Consider the following 14,465-nt stretch of genomic DNA (forward strand, 5'->3'; position numbering starts at 1 on the left):
AGTACTGTATTTGGCTTCTTCATTAATAGATTATTTCATATACTATAATTGTAAATATTTTGATACAAATGTTTATAACTCTAGGGATATAAAAACAGATTCTGATTCCCTTCACTGTGTCCATGTTTTCTTTCTTTAAAAAAAGATGTAAAAATGTGGATAATTGTGACATTTACCCCTTATCAAGTTGCCTATCAGTTTGATTTGGACAACTTGACCGTTATTTGAGGTATTAAATTATTTTCTGGTAATGCATTAGGCATTTTCTGTAATAACTCTTTTGGGCAACTCAATGTTGTTAAGGATAGTTTTATCTTGCTTTAGTTAAACCTCCTAGGCAAAAAATGGAACTTTGTAAGCTAATACATTAGAGATTATGATTTTAAATCAGAATGCCTTGTGACATTTAGAAATGAGACACTTGTAAAGATTCCTTGAAATAGTGTCTTCAAGACATAAAGTGACTCACAAAGGTGAGCACCACGCACATTTGTAGCAGCCTGTTCCCTGCATACATCGGGCACAGCTGTGGGCTCCAGGAGTGAAGGAAAGCGTTGCTGCTCTCTGTGAGCAGTAAGGACTGGCATCAGTGGCGGAAGATCAGGGTAGATGCTGCGTGTTCCTGTGTCATGTTAACACCGATGTGGTCAGAAGGGTTTTAATGGGGAGCAGGCAATTTGCAGCCTCCTCTGGTCTTGGATGAAATAACTGCACAGAGTAATGCACCAAAAACACACAGTGGAACCTGAACATGAAACGTCAACATATTTGAAATCAATTAATCAAATTGCATGAATTCTTGATGTCTTCTCAGAGGCCTGCAGGATTTCTGTGATTGCTCTGGGGTTCTGTCATGAGAGGCCCACTTCCTTCCCCTAGGTCTCCCAGGGACTTTTTCCCCCCATGTCATATCCCCAGTCATGAATCAGACTCCTATGGTACCTAATGAGATGGTGGTTGAGCTGTCTGCTGCCGCGGGAGCATCTCTCTATAGGACTCAGAAGTAGCAGACCCTCCCTCCAGCCCTTCCCCAGAGAGAATGCTGGTCAGAATCTCCAATGATCTCCCAGCCCTGCCCAGGATGTCCTCTGCTGCCAAGATGGTATTTTCCCCTCGAAATCCTGAATGGTGAATGGGGGTGTATTAGGGTTCTCCAGAGAAACTGAACCAATAGGGTGTGTGTGTGTGTGTGTGTGTGTGTGTGTAAAGAGTTTTATTTTAAGGAGCTGGCTCACGTGCTTGCGGAGGCAGCCTAGCCCATTTGCAGGGTGGGCTGAGAGGGAGGCTGGAGAGCCAGGGGGGAGGTGATGCTGCAAGGCCATCTGCGGCAGCGTCCCTCCTACTGCGGGCAGGTCAGCGTTTGGTTCTACTCAGGCCTTCAACGGACTGGATGAGGCCCACCCACATTATGGGGGGCAATCTGCTTTACTCAAAATCCACCAAGTTCAATGTTAACTTCATCCGTAAACACCTTCACAGAAACATCTAGAAGAATGTTTGACACATATCTGGGCACTGGGGCCCAGCCACATCAACACATAAAATTAAAGCATCTTGGGCGGAGTATTCCTATCCAGCATAAGGCACCGGCTTACTAAATATTTTCAGAAACGATTTAAAAGAGCTTAAACAGTAGGAATCTTTATGCATACAATTGACACTTAGCTCTTTCAGGTAATGTAGTAGCAAGACATAGGGACTATCTTGTAAGATGAGCTTGGATATCTTATGAAAGGACAGAAAGTTGTCACAGCCTTTTACAGAGGAGCTTAATAAATATTTGTTGAATTAAATGGCTTAGGTAGAGTCAACTTGAATTAAAGTGGTTAAGTAAATACTCCTAGGTAAAATTTTTGTAAGTTATAAGTAAAGAGAGAGTGTGAGCTACAGAGCTCACCATGACTACTCAAGAATGGGGTCCACAGAAAAATGGTAACTTATTTATTCATCAAAGTGATAAACTTGAGGTACCAAGTGGTTCATAGACAACTATTATTATGTTCCTCTGGCTTGAACTCAGCCATTGCAGTCCCTGTGCAAAATCCCACTGGCTTTTAGGCATGCGAAAAAAATTCAAAAAGGCCTTCTTTAGAAGGTATGTGAAAACCAAGAGGATGTTCAGCAGGACTCTGCACTTGTTTTTTTTTTTTTTTTTTTTTTTTTGAGACAGAGTCTCACTCCGTTGCCCAGGCTAGAGTGTCGTGGCATCAGCCTAGCTCACAGCAACCTCAAACTCCTGGGCTCAAGCAATCCTCTTGCCTCAGCCTCCCGAGTAGCTGAGATTACAGGCATGCACCACCATGCCCAGCTAATTTTTTCTTGCTCAGCTAATTTCTTTCTATTTTTCAGTAGAGAAGGGGTCTCACTCTTGCTTAGGCTAGTCTTGAACTCCTGAGCTCAAATGATCCACCTGCCTCTGCCTCCCAGAGTGCTAGGATTACAGGCGTGAGCCACCGCGCCTGGCCAGGACTCTGCACTTGAACAAAAGCAGCTGTCTTTGATGTTTACTAAGAAATAGCCACAATATACCAAAGTACTGTACAGCTTAAATGTCCCAGCAGAGGCTGGGTGTGGTGGCTCATGCTTGTAATTCCAGCACTGCAGCACTGTGGGGGTATGGCTTGAGACTGGGAATTCGAGACCAGCCTGGGCAACATAGTGAGACCCCATCTCTACAAAAAATTTTTAAAAATAGCCAGATATGGTGCTGCACACCTGTAGTCCCAGCTACTTGGGAAGCTGAGGCAGGAGGATCGCTTGAGCCCAGGAGTTTGAGGCTGCAGTGAGCTGTGATCACGTCACTGCACTATAGCTGGGTGACAGAGACAGACTCTGTCTCTTAAAAAAAAAAAGAGTTCTAGCAGAAAATGTTTAAATGCATTTAAAGAAAGGCTAGATTTTGGGACATAGAGGCAGGATGAAAAGAAGAAAACTTGCTAGAAAATTTGGAGTAGATCCTGAGGAGGCTTGACTCAGCTTAGAGGAGATCACCACCCCCAGGACACATGGCAGGTAGGGAAGGATGCATGCTGATTGAGTGGAATCCAAGGAAGGGAGGACTTGGAGTCCCAGGTGGCCTTATTTTTTCTGAGAGGGAGACGTGGAGCGTACTCCTGAGGCCTCAGACATACACTGATAAGCTACTAGGTGCTGGGTGCTGCCCCTGCGTGCTGGAGGAAGAGAAGATGAATCAGTCACGTTTCCTGTCTTTCTCCAGGCTAGTCTGGGGCTCAGTCGCATACCTAGAGTGAAGGGAGGGGGTCATAGAGGTGGGGGTCATAGAGGAGACCGGAGCGCTAACCTGGGGGAGGGCAGAAGAAGGATTTCCAGGTCTTCAGCCCTTTCTCACGACCCTGTCCTGTCCCATGAGCAATTACCCAACAAGCCCTGCAGGTTCGACCTCTGCTACATCTCTTACTGGCTAACATTTCCTCGCCCCAAGTGCCACTCCTTTGTTCTGGACCCTCGTGTCTCCCATCTAGGGACCTGCAGGTGAGAACTGTTCTCTCAGCTTCCCTGCCTTCATCTACAGTCTCACCAGCCTGTCCTCTGTGCGGATGTCAGGAGGGGTGGTGATGAATGTTTCTATCACTGCCGGGCTGGGAGGGCCACAGGCCAGCAGACGATGTCAACATGCATAACATATTCTTAGGCCAGGCTCATGCTCAATGTCCCAGTTAACTGCTGATCTACAGAGCTACAGAGTGAGCCCCGATTCAGGAATGACTGGGGCTCTCATTCACTCATGGCAAATGAGAGACTTTACTCCCTTAAGAAATAAATTGAACAAGGGTGGCAGTGAGGAAGAACAGACTGTGGAGCCCTTCCCAATGTAGGAATGTGTTGGTTCCAAAAGTTATTTTCCTAAGTTGGTTCTTTGGTACTCAGAGCATATTTGTCCACAGGGAAAATTCAGAACTATTTTACTTACGATATGGGCTCAAAAGGCTTTTGTAATCCAGCTTGGAAACGTAATACTCTTTAAACTTATCTTCAGTGGGATATGAGTTAGTTTACATTCTGGAACCTGGAACCCTCTGCTGCCCCTGCAAAGCCTTCATGGAAAGAGGAGCGGATCTGATGGAGGGTGGGGTGGAAGGTGAATATGGCCCCCATTTGGAAGACGGGGCTGCATCAGCGCGAAGGAACGGCTCTTCCCCGGCCGTGCTCAGCATCTGCCATGAATGCGGGAGAGGCGTTCACCATGATTCCGTCTGCATCTGTTTCTCTGTCCTGTCTGCCTATCCAGCTTTGTAAGTTGGGTGTTCTTAAGCTGACATTGCTCATTTCACTTCCTTGATTTTATAGTCCCAAATCAATCTTAATTCTCCCACTTGTATTAGCATATCAACGGCACACATTCGCTTTACTTAGGAACTTTTGAATGATTCCCACTACTTAGTATAGTAAGTTACAGGCTTTGGGGCATTATGACATCTTACTATTTTTAATCTGATTTTACCACTTCTCCTCTGTCTTATAAAATGCTGACGTAGAGTGCAAACATATTTACAACTTTTCAGGTGACTCAAAATTAAACCGGTTTTGAGTATTTGGGTGTGATTTTGCAATAGCTTTGGAGGTAAACCAGGCATTGCAAAATCGAACCTATAGTTTGAGCACTACAGTACTAGATGTATGAGTGAAATGGATTACACTAATTATTCTGACATTTCATCACCTTGTTTTAAAAAAGCCAGGCAGTATTCTGGCAGTAATACTTAGGTCTAGATTTCTTTCCACAACCTAAGTGATAAAATTCGCTTCAACATGGCACGCTGGAACTGACTACTAATTTCTTTCCCCAGAATAATTCAAATTCTTTACTTCTCATTGTATTTAATACTTGTCAGAGCCCCTGGAAGGATAGATAAAAGATAAATGCAGACAATTATTAATTGTTCGATTTAAGTTCGTTTCAGCCGCTCACTGTCTCGGCCTTACCCTGGGCCTCCAGGGACCTTCTTGACTCAGAAAAATGAGCACTGCTCCTTGTCTCTGGGCTGGCACCCGCTATCATGGCCTTGAGAATTCCGTGTGCTTCCAGCTGCTCAGGGATGCTCTACAGGCATTGCCTCACCCCCCGTACATCCAGCCTCTCTCTCTACTGGACAGTTTCTCGTGTGGGTAAAATATGCTTATGTTTATTGTACCTTAAGCAAAAGAAAACAAACAAACAGCCACTCCTTTCTACCCTACTCCTTTGCCTTTTGCCATCTCTTCATAGACGAGCTTCTGGGATGTCTGGCTTATTGCCTGTCCCCACCAGGCCCAGCGTAAGAGCACAGATAGGGGCCCACACACTGTATATCTACATATTTAAAAGACATATCAAGTTAACAAGCTGGGTTTCTTTTTTTTTTTTTTTGAGACAGTGTTTTGCCCTATTGCTTGTGCTAGAGTGCAGTGACATGATCATAGCTCACTACAACTTTAAACTCCTAGGCTCAAGCAATCCTCCTGCCTCAGCCTCCTGAGAAGCTGAGACTACAGGTGTGTACCACCATGTCTGGCTAATCTTTCTATTTTTTGTACAGATGGGGTCTTACTATGTTGCCCAGGCTGGTCTTGAACTCTTGGCCTCAAGGGATCTTCCCACCTTGGCCTCCCAAAGTGCTAGGATTGCAGGTGTGAGCCACCACGCCCCTCCCAACAAGCTGTTAAATATTAGTAAAAGGTGTTCCACCTTGGTAAAGACACCTAGAAAGTCAGGATCAAAATTTAAAAGCTCAGAGTCCTTGGAGTGCCAGGGAAGAGCAGGGCTTGCAGGGCAGCTGGTGTTGAGCCTCCTGCTCACAGCCCACCTTCCTTCCTGCTCACTGCTCTCCATCCTGCCTTGTGAGGGACGGGGAGTGGAGTGCTACCTACAGACACTCCAGCCCACACATCCAGGGCTAGTCCTCACCCCTTCCCAGCCCGCAGACGCTTGCCCTTGGGCCATCCCTTGGACCGTCCTGTGACACCGTCTGCCCTCCCTATGACAGGCCCAGGGAGGGGGAACTAGAAGTGAGCATGGGGACATCTAGACAGGAGACTGGACAATCTGAACATAGTCTGGCAGGAGGAGGCGGGCTCCAGGTGGGTTTGCTCCTTTGGCTCTGAGCCCAGGGACTTCTTGCCCCGGGGAGGGTGGGGCGGAGGAGGGTTGGAGCGGAGCCCTGAAGCACAGGCCTAGCAAAGGCTCCTCCTGCCCCGCCTAGGGGCACGGGCTCCAGTCCCAATCTGCTTCTGCCCTTGGCAGCCGGAGGGGCTGATCTGCTGAAGGTCAACAGTAACTTTCTGTCTCCAGTCCAGTGGATACTCTTAGCCTGTGCCTTCTTGTTTATTCTTGGCCATCTGCTCATTTTATCTCTGTATTCTGCCTGGGTGACTTAATTAAAACCCATATAATTAATGACCACCTATCGTGTAATGGATCCAAAATCAGCATCTTGACTTAGACCAGCTTTCTGGATTCAGGCTCTGACCTGCAAATTCAGAGTGCATTAGGTTTCTCCCTTTCCCCCTTCCTTTTGTCTTCCCCATCTCAGGAAATAACCACCTGTCACCTAGACGTGCAGACCAGAAATCCAAGTGTCACTCATGAGTCCTCCTTCTCCTTCATTCTTCACGTTTAATGAATAACCATATCTTGTTGATTCTAATTCCCCAATAGACTCTTTCCCTTGCTTTCCATTCCCTTTGCTATGACCTTAGTTTAGACCTTTAATTGCATTTATTTAAAGTAATTGAATAGGCTCATAAGAATTCACTGCTCTAACTCATTTTCCACTCTGTTGCAAAAACTGATTTTCCTAGAATGCAAATATGATCGTGCCATTCCTCTGCCTCTAATCCTTCACTGGCCTCTTCGTGCTGTTCAGCACAGAATTCAGTCCCTAACTTGTCTACCGCTGCCTTTTCTCCCCGTGCCCACTCTATCCTTGAGCTAAAACACGCTACTTACACCACATTTTGGGGAGTGTTTCCCCACATGCCATTCCTGTTCCTGAAGGTCCCTCCTTCCTCTGGTATCTGCCTATCTCCTCCTGACTCTGCAAGACTCAGCACATTGGTCAGCACGGAAAGGGCAGCCTGACCGCCCCAGGCCCTGCTGTGATGCGCTTTGTCAGTATTTGCATAACACCTTGTGCATATTCTATCAGAGCATTTTTCACAGAATATTTTCACTGTGGACTTAATTGCATGCTTTCCTCATTGGGCTGTGAGCTCCACGAGGGCAGGGTACTCATCTTTCATTTTCTTCCCTTCAGAATTTAGCACGACGCCTGGCAGTGAGCAGATGTTCTACATGATTGTGAGCGAAGCACTGCGGATGGTGCTGGACACACCGTGACAGGTGACAGAGCTGGTCTCCTATGGTGCTCACTGCCCAGGGGATTGGACAAGTGGTTCCAGTGCTGAGAGAGAGGGGAGGAAAGGCTGAAAGTTATCTCTAGTGGTTGTTTCTTAATATTTTCAGGGTCATTGAAGTCCTGTCTATAAAAATATACACATATATATTTTTCCCATAACATTTAGGACATTCACAAATTCTCCTGGGACATCCATGGATTTCCCGAGGAGTGCAGCCCTTAGACCTGGGCAAGAAGGAGCCCTGCTTTAGGGCAATCTGCTCCGGTCCTCATCCAACTGTGCCCCATGGGCGCATGCATTTAAGATGAACTTGAAGAGTGGATATAATTTTGGAAGTTGTAAAAAAGTAGGATGCTGAAAGATTGGCCAACAAAATCATAGAGATGGAAACGCCGGTCAGAGTAAGTGACCCACTTAGAAAGGTGGTTTGGGGTCCTCGCTGCACAAGGTCTTGACTCTCTGAGTCAGGAATTTCCTATTGATTTGGCGGGATAATGGGAAGACGTACAATGTTTTTGAGCAAGGGATGCTATAACTGGAGTGTGCTCTGAGAGGATGAGTTTGGCAGATTATAGAGGGGGTCGTAGGGGAAGAGAGAGCAGCGGGGGAGGCAGCTGGGAAGCTACTGCAGTGGTTGAGGGAAGAGGTAGAAAAGCACTGGACAATGTGGGTGGGAGGGGAACGGAAGAGATTAATACGAAACGTGTGACTTAGATACCGTGTGACTCAGCAGAATTCCAGGGAGAAGGCAACAAAGGATGGGGGCACGACCATGCCATGAACGAAGCAGGGAAGCTGGAGGAAGAATTAATTTGAGGGAGAAGATGATAAACTCGGGTCTGGACATGTTAAGAACAAAGAGCCAGGTGGACGTTTAAGTATCTCTCCCGCACACGTCTAAAGATGTTCTAGGATAATCTTGAAGGCTCCTTTCTAGAGTGATCCTGGAGGTTCCCGAAGCACCCAAAAAATATAAATCCCTGGGAGGCTGTGTATTTCCCACGTTCAGATTCTAGCTGGGGAAGCTTTTCAGAGCACATCCATCAGCCTGGGTCGACTCACTTGGGACTGACCTTGTATCTGTTTGAATTCAGCTGTCTTCTTGTTTTACATTTTACTTTTGAATTGTTTGATTGCCAATTTTAGCTCCCTCAAATTAGCATCACACTCCCTCTTTGTGTCGGTTCCAACCTGAATCCTGCAGGGGTGGCCATGGAGGGGTGAAGGGAGGACAGGGCGTGGATCTGGGACACACTTGGGGTTTTAATTTAGTATCTCATGGAACTTCTTGTTTAAAATATCTGATTTGGTTAAATTGGCTCTTCAAAAATGTTGCTTTTTACTAAATTTTCCTTTTCAACATTTTTAACATCTGCTTTTGTTTTAAAATGGTTGCCTTCTTTTTTCAAGAACACCTTTTGTCCAACTTTCCTACCCCCCACCCCGCCCCCCGCAAATGGAGATCTCTTTGGGGCAAATTATTTTGATGCTAAATCTCTGAACATCAGTCTCATCAACGAGAGTTGTGGAGTGATGGCTGAACACAGGGAACAGTGACCTTGACCTGGATGGATGTAAGTCAAATGATATCATGAAAAAGCCCAGGTGATACCAGGGCGTATGAAGAAACATGAAGATGAGAGGCAATGATTCCTTTATAGTCTAAATTAGCCTGATTATAGTCTGAATTAGAGTAGTATGTTCAGTGTTGGTCACCCCTGTTCAAAGGGATGTGAAGAAATTGCAGTGACTGCAGAAACAAGCAGCCGAGATGATTAAAGCGTTGGATAATAGGCCCAAGGACGGAAGATGAAAAGGTTTGCTGCTGTCTCCAAAAGAGAAGACAAAGGTGGAACATGCTTCTGAAAGGTTTTTATAAGGAATCGTTAACAGAAACAATGTACGATGGAGGGAGACCGCAAGCAAACCCGAAAGAAAAGAAAATGCTCTGTCTTGGATAAGTCAGGCCAGAGTCAACATTTCACCCTTTCCTGGACCCACCGCTAAATAATCGCAGCACTCTTTGCTGTGGAGATTGAGCCAACCCTCAAAAATCCTCTATACCGAGCTCCAGCAGCCTCTCTCAGTCCTTTGAAACTTCTCCTTGGGAAGAAACGCGTTTTCTCTTCTAGTATTAGACGTGTAATTTTTCGAGAGAGCTGGAGGTTGTACCAGATGATTTCTCAAAGCGCTCCAGCACCACGATGCTACCAAATCATCTGGTTAAATGAGCTTCACGAGGAATAGACTTAAGTTGTTGATGCTAGCGGATCTAGGCCCCTTGAGCAAACTGGGACATCTTTGGAACGTTTTTAGAGAAGACATGGGAGATTTGGCTACTCTCTTAACATATGCAGTTTAGCCTTCCTCTCAGACAAGCTGTTCACAGGTAGCCTAGAAAGTCTCATAATACTAAACAAAAAGAAATATTTGGATGGAGCCAGAATGTACTATTTGGCCCAGGAGAGGAAAATCGGCTTCTCGGTGGGTCCTGAGGGCTAATTGGCCAAGGACGGCATTGTGATGCCTGGAAGAAGCTAGATGAACTCTCCGCTTTTTCTCTAGCTCTTCATGCGCTGTTATGAACAATCCCCGATGGACACTGGTTTTCTGCCATGGAGTCTCTGGGAGGTGAACAGTGACGAATGGCACATCAGGAAGCTGACGGGCAGAAATCGATACTCGATGATGCTCTGTAGTGAAATATGAGAAGCCTTCAGTGAGAGGGACAGATGTTGTTTTTCCAATCACTCAACTTGAACTTTAGGTGTTTATAGATTTCCTTTCTCCCTATGGGTCTAAGTTTCAATCTTTGCCATATATACCTTATGGGAACATATATACCTTATGGGGACATAAGGCCATTTAAATGGCCTTTTAATTCCGGCCAATTAAAAAGGTGGCAGGTGACTCACTGTCACTATATAATTTTACTCTTTATCATCACATTTCTCTAACTTTCCTAATGACGACTAGCTTAGTTTGTTTTGTGAGCCTTTGGTTCACAAAATGGATGAAAATAAAATAAAATAGAAAGAGCTAAATTCTGTTTTTTAAAAAACTTAAGAACCGCCTAATACGAACTTTCAAAGCAGAGTCTTTCTCAGTGCCATTTGGCTGACAAACTTACATTCCAGAGCCACCACATTTGAAACACAAAAATAAAAAAGATTCTTAAAAAGCCATTTCTTCCAATGAGGTCAGCAACAATTTTCATCATTTTTTTTTTTTTAGACAAACTCATCATGCTCCACCAAGTCAGGTATTTATATATACTAACTTGAAAATTCACTTTGAAAAAATAGTACAAAAAAGTCTTCAAAGATATTTTGCTGTTTTTATGGCAGTTGTTAATCTTCAGTGTTTATTGATTTTTGAGATCTTTTCCTTCTATATATCCCCCCAACCTTTAAAAAAATATATAGTAGTTTCCTGAAATTTGAGCTAATTAGTCTGCTCCGAGGAATGCTCTGTTTTACAGTTGCTGGTTAGGCTGATAATCAGAAAATGTTCTAGGTCTCACTGGAGGGGAATCCCTGGAGCCCGCCCGTCACATACGCATGTGGTGTTTCTGTGGCTGCCTACCTGGGCAGCCGTGTGCTACCTTCTAGGACAAGTTCCCACTGGGGTCTCGGGGTGAAGCTTGCAGAGAGAACATGGCCAGCACACAGCCCCTACCGTCTAGGGGCCCCAGCAGCTGCAGAAGGAGGAGCTGGCTCTTCTTGCCCCACCCCTAGCCCACCTCCCTCCTGACTTGCAGGCCCACCTGGCCCACCCAGAGAGAGGGAGAGAGGGAGTGAGATAGAAAGGGAGAGAGAGAGGCAAAGAAGGAGTGGGGCAGAGAGAGAGGCCTTATAAGACTTTAGGGCTTTAAGGCAAAGAAATGATGCTTTGATGGTTTGAGGGGCTGTGACTTGAGGTGGGATCACACGGGCTCCTGAGACACGATCTCATTGACACCAAGGGTACCTCCCTTTGGCTCTAAGCACCTGGAGGGCTTGCTGTATGACTTGTTTCTCCACTGTTTTCCCAGAACCTGCCACGTTGCCTGTTTTGTAGCAGACACCAGAGTAACATTAAATTAAATGAATGAAAGGTTACAAGAATCTTGGGTTTTACTGAAGGAGAAATGGACTTACATTGAAATATCAGGAATAGAGTTTATTCCTGCGGGGGAATCCTTTGGCAGCGAATATTACTATATAATATCACAGGTCTGTTATGGGTTATTGAGGAAGTTCCATGTAATCTAAGGGGATGTATGATCACAATAAAATCCCAACAATTCTGGAATGATTTCAGTGAGCTGCCTGGAGAAGGCAGGGACTGACTCTTCTCATCCTTCCCTGGATGTCTTGATGGTTCTGATCCTCAGGGAGGTGCCCCTCCCCCCTCACCACCCAACTGGCTGGTCTGTTTGCTCGGAGGACTCTAATTTCCTACAGCCCTGCGGTATGGGAGCCGCCAACGCTGGAGCCTGGTTAACAGCATGGTACTGGAATGGTCTGGACAAGCGCGTTTTCAGAGCAAGGATGCTTTCTCAAATACGGTGAGTCATCACTTAACATTGTTGATAGGTCCTTGGAAACTGACTTTAAGCAAAATGACATATAAGGAAACCATCTTCCCCGTGGGCTAGGTGATGTAAAGAAGAGCGAAGTTCTTACGGCATATTTCCCGTCACCAAATGTCACCGCACTCCTAAACAAAAACCAAAACGCTTCTGATGTGAAACATTGAAATAAAGGTGAACTGTACATACATTTAAGAAAGATTAATAAAAACAAGAAAGATAGTTATCTACCCAATTATCCCAGTTCCGGGTCTCAGGTGTCCCAGCAGCTAAGGGCCAAGGCAGGCAGGACAGGACGCCATCCCAAGGGCAGGGGGCACTCCCGCCCACGCCCACGCTCTCTCAGGCTGCGACCGTGCAGGCATGCTGATTCACTTGACGTGCACAGCTTTGGGATGTGGGAGGAACCCGCAGTACCCAGAGAAAACCCACGCAGACCTAGGGAGAGTGCAGACTCCACGCAGTGGCCCCAGCTGAGAAGTGATTTTTTTTCCCCATCAATATCGTAACAAGCCGATATTATTTGAGGATATGCTGTACATTAACGGTGCCATCTGCCGAGATGCCTAAAAGGCTAAAAATGTGACAGGGACCCAGCGACCCCTCCGCCAACAATTATGACTGCATCATCGCATCCTGGTGCTAGCAAATGCCGAGAAACAGAAGTTAGAAGCTACTCCCACCTATTATTTTTTTTTTAAATCGCATTGGCATCTGTTGACCTATATTGTGCATTCTGTGTAAATTCCATATGCCAGAAAAATCAAGAGTAAAAAGGTCATGTGAAGGCAGAGTGGGCCGGAGAGGACGCAGACTAAGAGAACCTGGAATAAGATGGTTTATCAAGATATAAGCAATGATTTCTGATGTTTTTCAACCAGGAGGTAAATAAGCACAGAGGATGCGACCTCAGTCTTGGACTCATAAGGCACATTTTACAACAAGAAAAATGGTGCATTTCCGTCTTCCAGGTACCTCTGTGCCGCTTCTGTCTGGGGGCCGACTGTGAGGTCGGGAAGCTGCCAGACGCCTACTGATGGACCCTTCCGGGTCACTAGACCAAGAGGCAACCTTGAGGAATGGTGCTTATCAACCCAGGTAACAAATGAGGTTAACACCCTTGTCCTAGTCAGTGTCTGGCTCCCGTCTGTCATTTCGCACGTTGACACTAGATGTCAGGGAAAGACTTAGTGTTCTCCCTTGCAGGTCTCACACCCCTTCCGCGGGCAGGAAGGCTGCCTGAAACAAAAACCAGGTATTGAGCATTGGCAAATTTCCCGTTGCGAGCTACTGGGAACACCAGGGCTCTCGTGCCGAAGCATCACTACCCTGTTCACAGCCTGTTAGGCAGATTCTTGATGTTGTTAAAGCCCAGTTACAGAATGGGTTAGATCAAGGTCACTCCATCAAAATAGATTTTTTTGTGGGGGTGGGGAATGAAAGTCATCAATTTACCCTCTCAGTTTTATTATAACAGATATTCAATTTTATTTAAAAAAAAAAAAAGGACAGAAGATAGGACGTGGTCATGTTATTATAATCCTTCTCATTAGTAGATTTGGAAGCAGCCAACCCAGTTAAAAATTACAAGGAAGTCTCATAAGATCATTCTGATACACCATGGTAGTTCCTTTCATTTGGCAAAATGTTTTAAATGATATTAAGTAAAAATGTGGTATCACTGCAGAATAACTAAATTTTGCTTTAGTTATGTTGCCACATCCCCCAGGCTCTCATCTGCCCCTTAGCAGGCTTTCTGATATCATAAAAAACCATGGGCTTTTTTTATTACTGTGGATAGTACGTTCAAAAATTTCCCTCTCTCTCTCTTTTTTTTTGTTTTTTTTTTTTGACCTGAAAGAAAGCAATGTGAACAAACTAGAATCAGGAAGGATGGTGGTAAAGAACAAAGCCAGAAAAGGGTACACGATTTTCCCTATTCCGAAGGGTTATGGCCATCGTGTTCTCAACCACCCTTTGGAAATAACTAGTCATCTACCCGCCCAACGTTAAAAATAGCACTCGGGCGGTAGGAGGATCCCGCAGCGGGAGGAGGGCCCGCCCAGACACAGTGTAGCAGCCCTGCCCATCGAAAGATGTTCCAGGAGTCCCCTTGGTGATTCTGGAAGCCATTATATCATCACCCAGAATAGCATTGTTAATACCACATGGGTGTGTCCTTCATTTATTTGTGAGCTGGATGTTGTGCAAGGCACAGGGGACATGAAAAGAAAAAGACAACTTCTCTGAAGGCTCACAATAGAGGCAGGAGAGAGACACGCTACAAAACTGTTCTAATGTTCATGGTAGATATTTACAGTGCTTGCTAGTTGTCACCTACAGCAATCCAGATGACTCCATCCTCTTGGAACTTCCAGATAAAAACTGATGTGGACAAACATAGTTTCGAAGTGTAACTCAGATTAGAGGATTATTCAGACAAGACTAAAAATACAGAGAGCTTTCTGTCCTATTGATTTATTGACTGATTTGTTGACTGATTTATTGATTTATTTATAAAAACACTCATAATACC

Source organism: Eulemur rufifrons, chromosome 16 (assembly GCF_041146395.1).
Source record: "Eulemur rufifrons isolate Redbay chromosome 16, OSU_ERuf_1, whole genome shotgun sequence".
Lineage (NCBI taxonomy): Eukaryota > Metazoa > Chordata > Mammalia > Primates > Lemuridae > Eulemur > Eulemur rufifrons.